This window comes from Hipposideros armiger, unplaced genomic scaffold (genome assembly GCF_001890085.2).
Source record: "Hipposideros armiger isolate ML-2016 unplaced genomic scaffold, ASM189008v1 scaffold_1266, whole genome shotgun sequence".
Lineage (NCBI taxonomy): Eukaryota > Metazoa > Chordata > Mammalia > Chiroptera > Hipposideridae > Hipposideros > Hipposideros armiger.
In genome coordinates, this window is record NW_017732616.1 from 144319 (window position 1) to 159546 (window position 15228).

Here is a 15228-nt window from a genome sequence, read left to right on the forward strand (position 1 = left end):
GGTAGGTTGCTTGTCTCCATTTTGTTTAATTCTTTGTCTGGAGTTTTGTTCTGTTCTTTTATTTGGGACATGTTTCTTTGTCTCCTCATTTTTGCTGCCTCCTTGTGTTTGTTTCTGTGTGTAATATTAAGTAGATCTGCTGTCTCCCTGTCTTGGTAGAGTGCCTTTATGTAGTAGGTATTCTGTGGGGCCCAGTAGCACAGTCTTCCTCGTCACTTGAGCCAGAAGCTCTAGGTGTGTCACTTGTGTGGGTTGTTTGTACCCTTCTGTTGTAGTTGAGCCTTGATTACCGTTGGCACATCAATGGGAGGGACTGACCCTCAGGCTGATTAGCTGCAAGGAATGGCTGTGACTACAGTGGAGGTGCTGTTGTGCAGGGGTTGCCCCCATGGAGCGGGATTCATTTTAGTAGGGCTCTGGTGCCTGGCCAGTCCACCTTTGGGTGTGTCATTTGTGGAGGTGGTTGGATGGTGCTCTGGTGTAGTCTGAAGCTGGCCACTGGATGTGTTGGGAGAGGTGTGGTGCAGGCCAAGGTCAGTCCCTGCCTGTACCCAGCCCTGGGCCACTTGGTATGAGCAACAAAGTGATCTATAGATGGTTACCACTTGTTATGAGCTGGAGGTGCCTGGGAGAGGCTGGTTGTTACTAGTGCTAGGATTGAGCCCGCTTAGCAAGAGGTACAGGTTAGTTGAGGCCATACATTACTTATTTGGGGTTTGTGAGTCTTTGAGAGACTTTAGTAAGTTTGCAATGCAAACTGAGATAGGCTGTTTGTATGGAAAAGCTTCTGGAAGCGGCTTGGGTGGGCCCACAAATTGGGTGGGACAGAGTCTCAGGGAGACACCAGGGCAGGGTCTATGGTGTTAGCCAGATTGATGGAGACTCAGACTTGGCACCCACCTGTGCCTGCAGGCTGTGTGTGGGGAGGACTCAACAAAGGAACAAAATGGCAGAGCAATCTGCACCTCTATCCCTCACTCCGAAGCCAGACAACTCAGGTCTTCCCCGTAAATCCCTGACATTATTCAAGATGCTACCCCAGCGCTGGAGCTCAGAGTGAGTAAGTCCATCAGCAACTAAATTTGTGCACAGGCCCTTTAATAGGAATGCCTGGCACTCCAGCAGCCCTTTGTCTCACTCAGCCATAATCCCTGCTGGTTTCCACAGCCAGAAGTTATGAGGACTCCTGAAAATAGCCTCTTGTTTCTCACTTGCCATGCCTGTGGGTGTGGGACCTGTCCATTCTGAGTCTCTGCCCCTCCAACCAGTCTTGACGTGGCTTCTTTTTATATCCTTATCATAGGACTTCTGTTCAGCTAGACTTCAGGTGGTTCTCAATGGGGGTTGTTCTGTAGTTTAGTTGTAATTGTGATGTGGTTGTGGAAAGAGGTGAGAAGAGCCTTTACCTATTCTGTCATCTTGACCTGAAGCCTCTCATGATGTATTTTTAAGTGAGAAGAGCAAATTAGAGAGAAGTAATTTCTCTTTCCCATTTTTGTAAAATAAACAATCCCTTTTTTGTAAAATAAATAATGAACCTTTTGTCTACTTCCATATATAAGATTTATTGGCATGGTAGGGAATGGAGAAAAGAGGCAGAGACATAAGAGTCATTTATGTAAGATAATACATGGCATAAATGTGTGGGTGAATAAAAAAGACACAAAATTGTGATCAGCAAAATGTTAATGGTAGTTATTACAGGCTAGTAGAATTTCAAATAATGTTTATTTTCTCCCTTATGATTTCATGTATTCCTTAATTTTTTTACAGTAAGCATACTAGTATGTTACTAATGTACCCTGAGAGGAACAATAGTATGATTTTTACTTTAAAGAAAAGTTTAACTTTAATGTTCATCAAAGTGCTATTTGTAATATTTTTAAATTGGAAACAACCTGCAAATCCAATAATAGAGAAGACACTGCTAAGTATTTTGGTACAGCTATTCAACAGAATACAAATTGGCCTTTAAAAGATGTTGTCAGTGGTAGAAATTGCTGGCATTAAAACTGGATAGGCCTGAATGTAAATCCAGACTCACACATACCAGCTAAAGATCTTAAGAAAGTCTTTTCACACCATGGTGGATTTTTTTCATCTGTAAAATTGGAATAATAATGTAACTTTGTTAGCTCAGCATTTAACAGGCTCTTTAAATATTATCTATATAATGGTTATTTGGAGGCCTTATATAGAATTTAAAATTTTTTATGCAATGAATATGTATTTTTCATAATAAGCGAAAAGGTCTATTTTTTATTACAATGAGTTTTTCTTCAGATAGAAATGGTTACTAAAAATCATAATCACTATGGAATCTACAGCAAGGTGCTTGTTGCAGTACAATGGAGGTCAGGCTCGAGAGAGAAGGGCTTGCTGGGATACCAGTTAACAGGTGAAACTCGCATGTCTGTGTGGAGCATCACAGAGAGGAGCATTGGACAGGCCTGACATGAAAGGAGAGAAGACAGAGGAGATGCCAGGTTGCACAGCCATCAGAGAAAAAGGGGCCTGTTCTCCAGTAAGGCAAAGACAGCACACACTGTTCCTTGGCTAATAAAGAGTTGTGGAATGAATGGATGGATGATTGTAAAAGTTGTGCAGTTATGATCAGATTGTCTGGACAATAGAGAATGAATTAAGAAGAAAATGCTTCACTCTACGTTTTTGGAGAGGACCCTGAATTGTGGAAAATTTTACAATAAAATATTCATAATCCAAGTAAAGGGTGAATGACAGTGTGAATGGTGTGATCCATTTATTTATTCAATAAATATTTATGGAGTGCCTACATTGTGCCAGAACTCATGATATACCAGTCATAGATCAAGATATGGCCTGTTTTGAAACTGGATAACTTTGCCAACTGATCCCAAGGTGTATGGTGTCCATGTTCACAATGTGTTTGGAAGTTTAAGATGACAGTATGAATGGTCTTCAAAACTTTCCCAAATGTATGAGAGACTAATGAGTTAGGATCAGTAAGACATCACTAGCTGCACCTAGGCAGTGAGGTTCAGCACATGAAGGCACAAGTCTTGGCATCAGACTACCTGTGTTCAAAATCTGGCTGCACTACTTAGCAGTCTCATAGCATTAGGCAAGTTTCTTCATCTCTCCAAACCTCCATGTTCTCAACTGTAAAATGGGGATGATAATAACAGCATTTACCTAAGAGGTTTCCTCTAATTAAGAATTAGTGAAATAATATATAGAAAATGCATAGCATAGTGCCTGGCGATAGCAAGCACCAACACCAAATAAGTGTTAGCTGTTATTATTATTATTATTTCACCCTTGTGTAGCATTATAAAGAAGAAATAAGTTAAAATGGAGCAAACTAGAACCAGACCTGAGAAAAAGAAAATCGAAGGTGCCAGGACAAGTTGTCTGACATCTCCTGGTCAATAGGCTTCAATGGCTAAACTCCTCCAAGGGCACTTCAAGTGGTCATTACTGTTTTGTATGTTTAAGTTTGGCTTTATCAAGAGGCATGGTTTGGGCACCATATGTCTATTAGAAATAGTTCTCTTAGGGATGACCTACACATAGAGAAGGGCATAGCCATCAACATCCTGGAGATGGTAAGGCAGTTTCCTTAAGAAGCACTAATTCTTACTCACACAATAGCACTTAAGTGCTATTAAGGCAATTCTATTATGCCTCAATCCCTTTAAAATGTCCTTAATATTCAAAAACCATTTTCCCTATAGAATGAAAACTTAGACAGATTGAAGAGAATGACTTGACTTGGAATTGATGGGTCCTGGAAAAAACACACTGATCCCCAATAAAGTTAAAAAAAATTTTTTTATTTTTATGAGAAGAAGGAAGTCACCAAAGTGTTAATGAAGAAGAAAAGATGTGTGTGTGTGTGTGTGTGTGTGTGTGTGTGTGTGTGTGTGTGAGATGAACATATTTGCATTTCAAAACAATCACTTGAGCTCCAGTATGAGAAGGATTTGAAAAGATGGGAAGAGTAGATATTGAGAAACCAGTTAGGAGGTGACTGCTTTTGCTTGGGCAAAAGCAAGATGTGATGGTAGCAAGACTAGGGAGTTGGCGGTGGAGGACAGAGTGGATGTGTGTAAGGTATATTTTGGGAAGAAGTAGATGAGGATAAGGGGATGAGGAGAATTATGTATCAAGGGTGATCCCTAGGTATCTGCCTTGTGTACCTGGGTGGATGGTGGTGTCATTTTCTGACACAGAGAACACAGGAAGAGAAACAAACCCGAGTGCAGAAAAGAAAGTTGAATTTGGGGTATTTTGAGACAGCTCCACTTGGCAATGTCACAAACATAGTTGTATTTGTGGGTCTGGAGCTGAGGTAGGTCTATGCTTGAGATTTATTTTGGGAATCGTCTGTGATAGGTGGTGACTGGAGACATGGAAATGGTTAAGATCCAGTAAGGACAGTTGAGTGAGAAGAGATGATTGCCCAATGTGTAGTGAGAAAGCCCAAGTTTTCCTTGGCCTTGATTCAGCCCTTTATATCTTTTTTCACTGACTGATCCAAACTCTCTCTTCTGTAAGAACAAAACAAATCTAACTGGTAGTCAGACAGGGAACCATATCAGCAAAATGATGTAATGGGTTGAGTCAACATTTGGGATTCCTTCAGGTGTTTCTTTTTATCCGGCTTGAAACATTCCTTCTAAAAGGAAATAATTAACCTAGCAATTCTATTATGTCTCAATCCCTTTAAAATGTCCTTAATATTCAAAAAGCATTTTCCCTATAGAATGAAAACTTAGATAGATTAAGCACGCTCAGAAAGTTACTTGCCAAATAATGCTCCCAAAGGCTTAGAAGGATTATTTCAGCTTCTACAGGAGCTTGATTTACAGATATGGAATAACTAGAGCATGACATGATGTTGGCTTTCTTTCTTTCTTTTCTTTTCTTTTTTTTTTTGTGATTACCAGAGTTATTAATTCATCCATTGCCTGCTAGTCATTGAACATTTACCAAAGAAAAATACAGATCTATCTCTCATGCCATCTATTCATTCTGTTAATAAAACAGCTCCAGCACAGATACTTATCTAACATGAAAATTTTCATGGGATAAAAATCTGAACTTTAACAGAAAACAAAACAAACTCTTTTAGTTCAGAAGCCTTTTAAGATGAGCTTTATCATTTAAATTTATTAGTAAAGTTTCTCATTCTGATAGTGACTTATGAAGTGACTAAACAACGCAGTGATAAATACTAGAGGCGAGCAGATGAGCTACAGCAGTGGTTGCTGGACTGTTTGTTCAACCATCAGCATCAACAAGGCAAATAGTTTTGTGAGTATGTGGAGTAAGTCAGACACATCCCAGCAGGAAACAGGAAACAGGAAACAGACGGCTTGCTGAAATTAGGATAGTCCAAATAGGACTATCACCAAATAGGACTTTCCTTTCACCAAAGTGAAGAGGATAGCACAGTATCCTAGGGCTATTACCCTTATGCCTGAAGGGATGCATGAGAAAGAGGGACTCAAAAAAGTTTTGTGAAGAAGGTCACCTTGAGAGGAGCTATGATCTTTAATGAAGGGACACAGCCAGCTTTAAGTGATCCTGCAGGGAGGCAACTAGAAAAGTGAAATCCTCTCACTTACTGCTCTTTCCTCCTTGCTGGAGGCCCCATCAGCCAAGAGCTGGTTTCGTTCAGGCCAGCCTCCTAGGTCAGAAAGCAAGGTGGAGAAGGGTGGGGAGGAACTGGATAGAGAAACAGAAGACAGGGAACACAAAGAGGAAGAATGGCACATAAATAACTAAAATAGCGGATAGAAGTTACTGGAGTGTGGGTGGGGTGGTAGCAATGGTTTCATATAAGGAAGCGGAGAGGCTAGATAAAAAATGTACACATTAGTTTCCTGTGTCCATAATGAATATGGCAATAGAAATTCTAAAACCAGCAGAGTGATCATACTAAAGTTGGATGACCATCTCTTGGAAATTTTATAGAAATTAGGCAGAACTGTTACTTCCGAGGTCCCTTTCAGACTTGTGTACTGTGATCCTACGCTTGTTGAATAGAAAGTCAGGTAAAGTTAATGTCTTGGCAAAGGTACTATAGTGGTTCAGAACGAGCCACCCCAAGATGTGGCTCAGTGGTATGTGGATTATTTTGAGCTAAAGGCAACCGAGATCATGCAGGCTCTAGAGAAACTTCTGCCTCCTCACTTTATCTAGAAGAATTTAAATTAGTAGCCTGGCCCACCATAAGAGTTATCACCAGAAATGACTTTTTACCTATCTACATGGCGGGGAAAATTAATAATTACTGAACGTGTGCACTCCCTGCCACCAGTGACCTACTGAAGCCCCAAGGTGTGTTACCTCATCCTTAGCTTAGAGTGTCTCCTACACCCATGTTCCCTTTCTGTCTCTGAACCTCTCCTGCATGTGGGCTCTCTGACTCTCTCATGTACATGGGGTTCCCATACATACTCATTATTAAATTTGGTTGTTTTCTTTGGTTAATCTGTCTCATGTCTATTTGATTATTAGACCACCCCAAAGAACCTTGAGAGTAGAAGAAAATTTGTTCCTCCCCGACAGTACTAAAAGAAAGATGTGGGGGTTTTTTTGTTGTTAGTAAAATGAATATTTAAAAACCCATTTACCAAACTGCAAAATCCTTATGCACAAAAATATTCATCACAGCAAAGAGCAAAATGCTGGAACAAGCTTCATTTCTACCAGGTGGGGAATAGTTAAAAAAATCATAGTGTGTTTGTCAATGCAATATTATGCAGGATCAAATAATTATAAATGTAAGGAATCATGAAACAGCATGGAAAATGCATATGATATAATGTTAGGTAAAAAAGCAGGATTTGAAATTTTCTGTATATTACTCTGCTTACAGTTTTAAAATGTATATATATGAAAAAAGACTTGAATGAAGTTATTGGAAATTAAAATAGTTTTATTAAGATGGCAAAACAATGGATGGTCTTTTTCTTTTCTTAATGTTTCAAGCTTTCTATGTGTGATAACATTTTCTTTCAATATTTTAACATGTCTAATACTTAAAGGTTTCATTTGTTTTAATTATAATTTAAATATACTATTTTAAAATAGAATAAAGTTGTACCTTATGGAGGGCTGAAAATTTCCTACATCTTAATCTGGGGGGAGGTTACCTGCGTGTATACATAATAAAAACTCATTGAACTGCATATTTATGATTAATGCACTATATGTACATATGTTATACATCTATTTATCTTATATAGAGATATACTATACCTTAGTAAAAGAGTTTTTAAAATGGTAATCCACAACACATTATCTAAAGTATACTGAATAAGCCACACCCATTTCTGTCCTACACCCACCCCTTCCTTAACCCCATGTCTATAATTTTGTCATTTCTAGAATGTTACAGAAGTGAATCACACAGTATGAAACGTATTATGATTGGCTTTTCTCACTTGGTATGGTTCTCTGGAGATTCATCCAGATTGTGAGATGAATCAATAGTTCATTCCTTTTTGTTGCTGGGCAGTGTTCCATGGTATGGATGTACCAATTTGTTTGACAGTTCACTCATTGGGATACATATGGATTGTTTCCAGTTTGGGGCTATTGTGAATAAAGCTATTATAAACATTAAAAAAAAGTATACTAGAAATGAGGTTAACTGTAATTCTTTCTATGTTTACCTCCTGCATTTGAGCAAAACAACACAGCATGATATTCCTCAATTTTAATCCACAAGACAAAAAAAATGCTTTTATAGCATTCCCATCTATCTATTCCTGTTTACCAGAAAACCCGTGTCTCTGGATACAGTACCATGCTATCTTGATTGACCACTTGGAAGTAAGTGACAACAGGACGGTAATTAAGCCCATACAATTTTTAGTGATAGCAAAAGAAATTTAAAAAAACACAAATAGATTAAAACTAGTGGTGAACTGCAATTTGAAAACAGAAGAAAAATGATCTCTGTTCACATTACCACTTGCCATTTTCATAGTGCTTTTTATTTGCAAGTTCTTCACAGTGGGGACCTCTAGGACATAGACAGCATTGAACGTAATTGTTATCATTTCATTCACAGGTAGTGGAGATTCAGTGGGGCCAAATGTTATCCTTTTCAGAAATTAACTATCACAGCCCGAGCTAGAACATGAGAGTTTCTGAAACACAACCATGAGAATCAGATGTGCTAGCTACTCTGCATTTTTTTTTAAGGCTATGTCTCAAAAATATCAGTCTTCTGAATGGAAGCTATCTTTTCATTTAAAGGTCCAGGCTTTTGATGTCCATTTTAATTTTGTAGTCATTACTGGAAGAAGCATGTCTGATATCTCAGATTATGAGTACCAGTCTCTTCCAAAAACCGCTTGACTGGAGATATTTCCTAAGGAGAAAATATGTCCTAATTTAAACAAAATGTAAATCTCGGAGATTGTTTTCATGCATAGCTTAGTTTACTTTACAAGCCCTGAAACAGTGCCCAGTTAAAGATGCAAAGTGCCAACATAAAATGAGAAGTATTATACAATTTTTCCAGTACCCTTGGCTTGATTTCCACTGTAGGTGTAAGACGTTTTCACTGTGAGCTTGGAAGGCAAGTCACTTGCTTTCCCATGTTTCTCATTTTTCATAATTATCGCACAAGATGGTTGAAAATATTACTTAATAATATTGTTTGAAGACTCTACATATGTCAAGAGCCCAATTTTTCCACCCCCCAATTTCTTTGTCTTCCAGCTCTATAGAGATATTATTGACATAAAACATACAAGTATGTAAATTTAAGGTATAAAACATGATGATTTGATACACATATATATTGCAAAATGATTACCACAATAAGGTTAGTCAGTACCTCCATCCCCTCCTATAATTACCTTTTTTGTGTTTGTATATAGTTCCTGATTCATTTTTAAGCCAAATATGTAGGGGTCTATATAATTATAATTTAAAATATCTTTTTAACACTTGAATAATTAAAATATAACTTGATGTCAATCATTTTAACTAAAGTCATATTTTTTTCAGAAAATTAGCAATAAAAAAAATTCAGCTGGCCTATTTCTTAATGGACCAGTTTGTCTTTTGACATCTGAGAATCGTCTAGCAGTTCTCCCAAAAGAAATCAATTTGTATAATATTAGGAGAGGGAGGTTCCTCTCGCAGCTATCCTGATACCTCCTAAAGTCATAAGCCTCAAGTTTTAGAGTTTATGATTAGTACCTGGGGTTGCTTGTGAAAGGTAGCAGAATATGTCACCCCAAAATATGACTGTAGGAGTTCAAGATATGCCACCTCAAAATATGCCATTTTGGCATATTGATTATTTTGAGCGGTAGGCACTTGACAAACAGCAAATGCTGGAAGAGGCTTTGTCTGAACTCCCCTTATCTGCCTAAAGATAGAGCCTTCAAAAGGAACTCAATTATCCTAAATCCCCTTTTCAGAAGTTTTATCGATCAGAGAGGATTGACTGTCATCACAGGAGAGGAGAGTAGAAGTTGACACCACAGCCAGACAAACCATGTCACAAACTATCACACCTCCCATTTATTCTTCTAAAAGACAATTCATCTTTTCTAAAACTCATTTACTCTCTTTTTGCACCAGGAAGAAAACCATCAATAAATTGAAAAGAAAGCCTACTTAATGGGAGAGGGTAGTCACCAGTGATATATCTGATAGGGGTTAATATCCAAAATATATAAGGTCATACAACTTAACACCAAGAAAACAAACAACCCAATTAAATAATAGGCAGAGGACCTGAATAGACATCTCTCCAAAGAAGACATATGGATGGCCAATAGATATATGAAAAGATATCCAATATCACTTATTGTTAGGGAAATGCAAATTAAAAGCACAATGAGATGTCACCTCACACCTGTCAGAATGGTCATTATCAATAAATCAACAAACAACATGTTGTCAAGGGTGTGGAGAATGGGAACCCTGGTGCACTGTTGGTGGGATTGTAATTAGTGCAACCAGTATGGAAATCAGTATGGAGGTTCCTTAAAAAATTAAAAATAGAACTACTATATGACTCAGCATTTCTACTCTTGGGTATTTTTCCAAAGAAATCCATAACACAATTTGAAAAGACATATGCACCCCTATGTTCACTGCAGCATTATTTACAATAGCCATGAGATGGAAACAACCAAGTGCCCATCAATAGACAATGAGATAAAGAAGAGGCGGTGCATATATACAATGGAATATTACTTGAACATAAAAAAGAATGAAATCTTGCCATTTGTGAGAACATGGGTGGACGTAGAGGGTATTATTCTAAGTGAAATGGGTCAGACAGAGACAGACAAATAGCATATGATTTCACTTATATGAAATCTAAAAGAATAAATAAATAAAACAGAAACAAACTCAGAGATAGAACAAATTGATGGTTGCCAGATGGAAGGGGGGTTGCAGGGAAGAGTGAACCAGGGAAAGGCATCAAGATGTACAAATTGCCAGTTATAAAAACAGTCATGGAGATGTAAAATACAGCATAGGGAATATAGTCAATAATATTGTAATAACTATGTATGGTGTCAAATGGGTAGTAGACTTACTGGGGTGATCACTTTGGAAGAGATATAAATGTCTCATCTCTATGTTGTACACCTGAAACGAATACAATATTGTATGTCAATGGTAATTGAAAAATAATTATTTTAAATCATATAGTCTCCCCTAAGAGGCCTACATCCCCTCTCCCCTTTTCTTATTAAAATGGCATTTAAGCCTAAATTCTAAAGCTACCTCTCTGAGTTATTTATTTTTCCCTGGGTTTCTCCATGTGTACATGAAGTATACATATTAATAACCTGTTTGTTTTTCTCTTGTTAATCTGTTTTTTGTTGCAGGTCTCTCAGCTAAGAACTCAGAAGAATAAAGGGAAAAATTAGTTTTCCTCCCCTACTTGTTATAATGCAGATTCTTGGGCCCAACTCCCAAAGATTCTCATTTAGTAAGTGTGGGTGGGATCCAGGAATATGCATTATTAAAATATGCCAAGAGGTTCTGATGCAGATGGTCTTTAGACTACCCTTTTCCAAACACAGCCTTTGGTTCTGTGATATGAAGGGCCTGCATCCTTGATTAATTAGTCATCGCTTAAGGACTACAAGCAAAAATTAACCAAAGACATATACAAACATGCATAGTTTATACTGATGAAGTCCTAAGCTTGGGTTGTAGGAAATTCAGGGTGTATTTTGGACAATCCCATGCTTCTGAGCCCTGTTCTAACCAAACGCAGAGCCATGCCTTTCGGCTACATGGTGGTCTTCTTGTCCATCAACATAGCACTGGAGCAAGATGTGGTTAGAACTCTTCACCTGCAAATGTTTCCTTAAACAGGGAGCAAAGGTTCAGTGGAATTTTAAACAATATATTTAAAGAATTCTAAGATTCTTAGAATTTTTTAAAGATTCTAAAAACTTAATGTTCTAAAGATGGCAGGAGACTTTGCAGATGCCAGACATTTGAATGCCTGTCCCCCATGACCTAATATTCTGCAGATTCTCCATTCTATGGTCTTTGGGGTCTACAGGGACTCCCCGAGGAATGGGAAGCTCAGTGAGTCCTGAAGCAGCTTGTTCTACCCATGACAGCCCCAACTGCGAGAGTTCTCTACTGCGGAAGAAATTCAGTCTGAATTTATTGGCCTCAGTTTTGCTCTGGTTCCCACCCACTTCATGTATTTGAAGACAGTTTTATTCTGTACCTCTAATCTTCCTGTCCCAAGCTACATTTCCCAGTGTCTTCAATTGATCTTCATTTATCATATTTTCTTTTATCTTTTTTTTTTAATAAATTTTATTGGGGAACAGTGTGTTTTTCCAGGACACATCAGCTCCAAGCCAAATAGTTGTTTCCATCTAGTTATGAAGGGCACAACTCAGTGGCCCATGTGGGGATCGAACCAGCAACCTTGGTGTTATGAGCACTGCACTCTAACCAACTGAGCTAACCAGCCGTCCCTATCATATTTTCAACTCTTCACACCTGGTTGCCAGCTTTTGATTACTTTATCAATGTCTATCTCTAAGTGTGCCTCATAGAATAGAAGATAAGTCATCAAGATCAATGAGTGGAAGTCTTAAATGTAGTTACTGATTTTCTGTGACCTTCTTAGAGAAAGTATGGGAAAAAAGAACTGTTTTCCCTAACTTATGTAATTATTAGCATTCATTACTTATCTATTTATTTGATAAGTGTATGTCAAGTTCCTAATCTGCAAAAAGAGTGCCACAAGGGAAAGGACGTAAGAAAAAATTATAGCATGAGGAAAGCTAAAATAAGGGTAAGCATGGGAAACTATAAGAGATTGTCTTAACATGAAATACAAGGAAGCATGGGAGTCTGGGAAAGATGACATCTAGTCTAGAATATTCTCATTTAGATTGATTGAGCACTCATTTCATCACAGAACTAAATACATAAAAGCTGTTCTGACAAAGGAATTTAAATCACACCATACACAAGACGTACAGGCCTGGGCCATGTTGTGAAATCATATTTAGCATATTTAGCATTGGCATAGAGAGCTAAGGAAAGCTCAAGACTCAAAGATATTCACTCAGAGTAAATAAGATTTGTCTTTTCCTATCATATCTTACAGAAATTTATCAAGTGGTAGAGGGCAACATAAAAGATATACCTCAGGATACCTATTGTGAGCTAAAGAAAGCCAACTGAATTGTTTAAATTAGAAAGAGGACTGATTGACTTGATACCTGGAAGCTCAAGGAGTGCACTTTAAGCAAGGCTTGATCCAGGCACTCAAATGATGTCTTTGGAACATTGTGTTTCTCACTCATTTCTAGTTCTGCTTTCCTCTTTGATGGCTTGATCCTCAGGCAACTATTAGTTGGCTTCAAGTTATAAGACTCCAGTTTAGCAACACCAACCAAAAAAAGCTTACCATAGTGCCAAAATTCACACACACACACACACACACACACACACACACACACACACACACACACACCTGTCTCAGTTTGGCTTGTATGCACACTTCTGAACTAATAATTGTGGCCAAGAGAATTGTCACTCTTCCAAGGCTGGCCTGGATAACATTCCCACTTCTAGAGCCAAGGAGTAGATTCAACTCCTTCTGAACTATATAATGTAATACTTGGAGGTAGTCATTTCCCCAGGGAAACAAGGAAATTGAGGTACTTTTAGCAAAAGTAGGACTAAACATTGGCCATGCAAAACAAACAAGCAAACAGTTGTTCAATACACAGAGACAAAGAGAAAACACATTCACATTTCTCGTATACTGAGCTGGGTTGCTCAGTTCAAGGTTTATTGAGTGCCAAGCTCGGTGCTGTGAACGATGTGAAGAGAAGCAAGACACAGCCCCTAACTTTTAAGAAGCAGTTGTCTAGAACTTTGCTCTCAAACTTTAGTGTGCATAAGATCCCTTAAATGCTGATTCTGGGCCCTCTCCCAGGCTTATTAAATTAATTTTTGACCCTGTGTTCTGGTTTAAGGCAGATGATTCTAGTACAGGTGACCCTTGAACAATACTTGGAGAAGCACGTATCTAGAAGGTGTTAACATAAACATATATACAAAAAAATGATAATGCAAGGCAGTTGTGGGAATGTTTGACATTTTCAAATTGTGCATGCCAAGAATTGAGAGCAAGCAGGGCTTTGTCTCAGCCGTGAGAGATCAGTGAAGATCTGGTGGCTGTAGAGAGATATATTCAGGCTTTTAATAGGCAGATGAAAGAGGAAAGCATTCTAAGTAGAGAAAACAGTGTGAGCCAAAGCACAAACCCCTAAAGTCCCCAGGAATCCTCTTTTGGGAATAGTCTAACTATGATAAGCATTGCATTCTTGGCAATAAGGCTACAAAAGTAACTTAATGCCGCTGAATACAGTTAAAAATGGTTAAATGGTAAATTTTGTTATGTATATTTTACCACAATTTTTTTAAAAGTCAGTTAAGACTGGTTGGTAGAAGGATTCCATCTATACTGTAAAAAACTGGTTTGAGTCTGGAAGCCTTGACAGTTGGAATCCTCTCCACCCTGAAAACATGGCAAATGATCTGGCACAATTGTCTTGTTGCAGGAATGACATACGAGCATTTGCTCCCTGCTTTGACACGCGTCATCAGAAAGGACTGGGGGGCCCTGTCACGGGGAGGATTCCGGAGGCTCACAGTGGTGGCAGCTGTAAACCTTCTGGCAGAGGCTGCAGGGGAGCGGCAGGGCACCTGGGTCAGTGAAAAGGCAGGCAGGAGCTCAGGGGAGCAGCTGCTTTACCCGCTGAAATGGAAGCGATTCAATATTTTCAGGACTGGTCTGACTATATCAGGGTAAACTGGCTGAGTATCAGCAACATTCATGGTGTTTTGTGCATTGGGTTCCATACAGCCCAGATTTAGTTGCAGGAAAATTATCAAGAAGCCTAGATTTGTTTTTTTTTTCCTATCATGTCTTACAGAAATTTATCTCCTCTAAAGTTTTGCTTTTCCTCCTCTCTATCCTTCCTACCTGGCAACTACCCCCAATACATACACCTCTAGGCACCCAGTTCCCATGAGTACACCCTGATTTCCTTCAGAACCATAACCTGACTGTGTTTCAGGTTCTTTCCCATTTTCCAAAACCAGTCCTTCGGCTTCTCCCTTACACATCTACCCAAGCTTTGCCGTTCTGTCTGCTTACCTGGCAACCCACAGAAGAAACGGACCTGATAAATTAAGACGAAGATTTGCACTTGTAATGAAGACATATAAAGGCATCTGTTGTCTAGAATGGTAAGCAAATCCCTGTGGCTGTCATTTCTAGGAGAAGGGTTGTTGGGGTGGGAGCTATTTTGGAGAATGGAGTCATGTCTGCCATCACTCACCTCTCAAATCACAGCATGAGGTTTTCCACTCACAGATGGCATTTGATACAGCCACCCCTCTAATACCTGTGCCTGAAGGAGGCAGATGATTCCAAGAATCCTAAGTATCCAATGATTGCAATTGCCTTTTGCTACCATGACCTTGAATGTGTCAGTGTGTGTTCTGTCTCTAACCCCTTTCTCTTCCCATAATCGTTCCTGGAGAGGCAATGAAATTAAAAAGATTAAGTAACTAAATGTAATAAAGTATCTTGAATTGGATCCTGGAACGGTAAAAGGATATTAGTGGAAAAACTGGTAAAATACATATAGAGTCTGAAGTTAATAGTATTGTAATAATGTTAATTTCTTAGCTTTG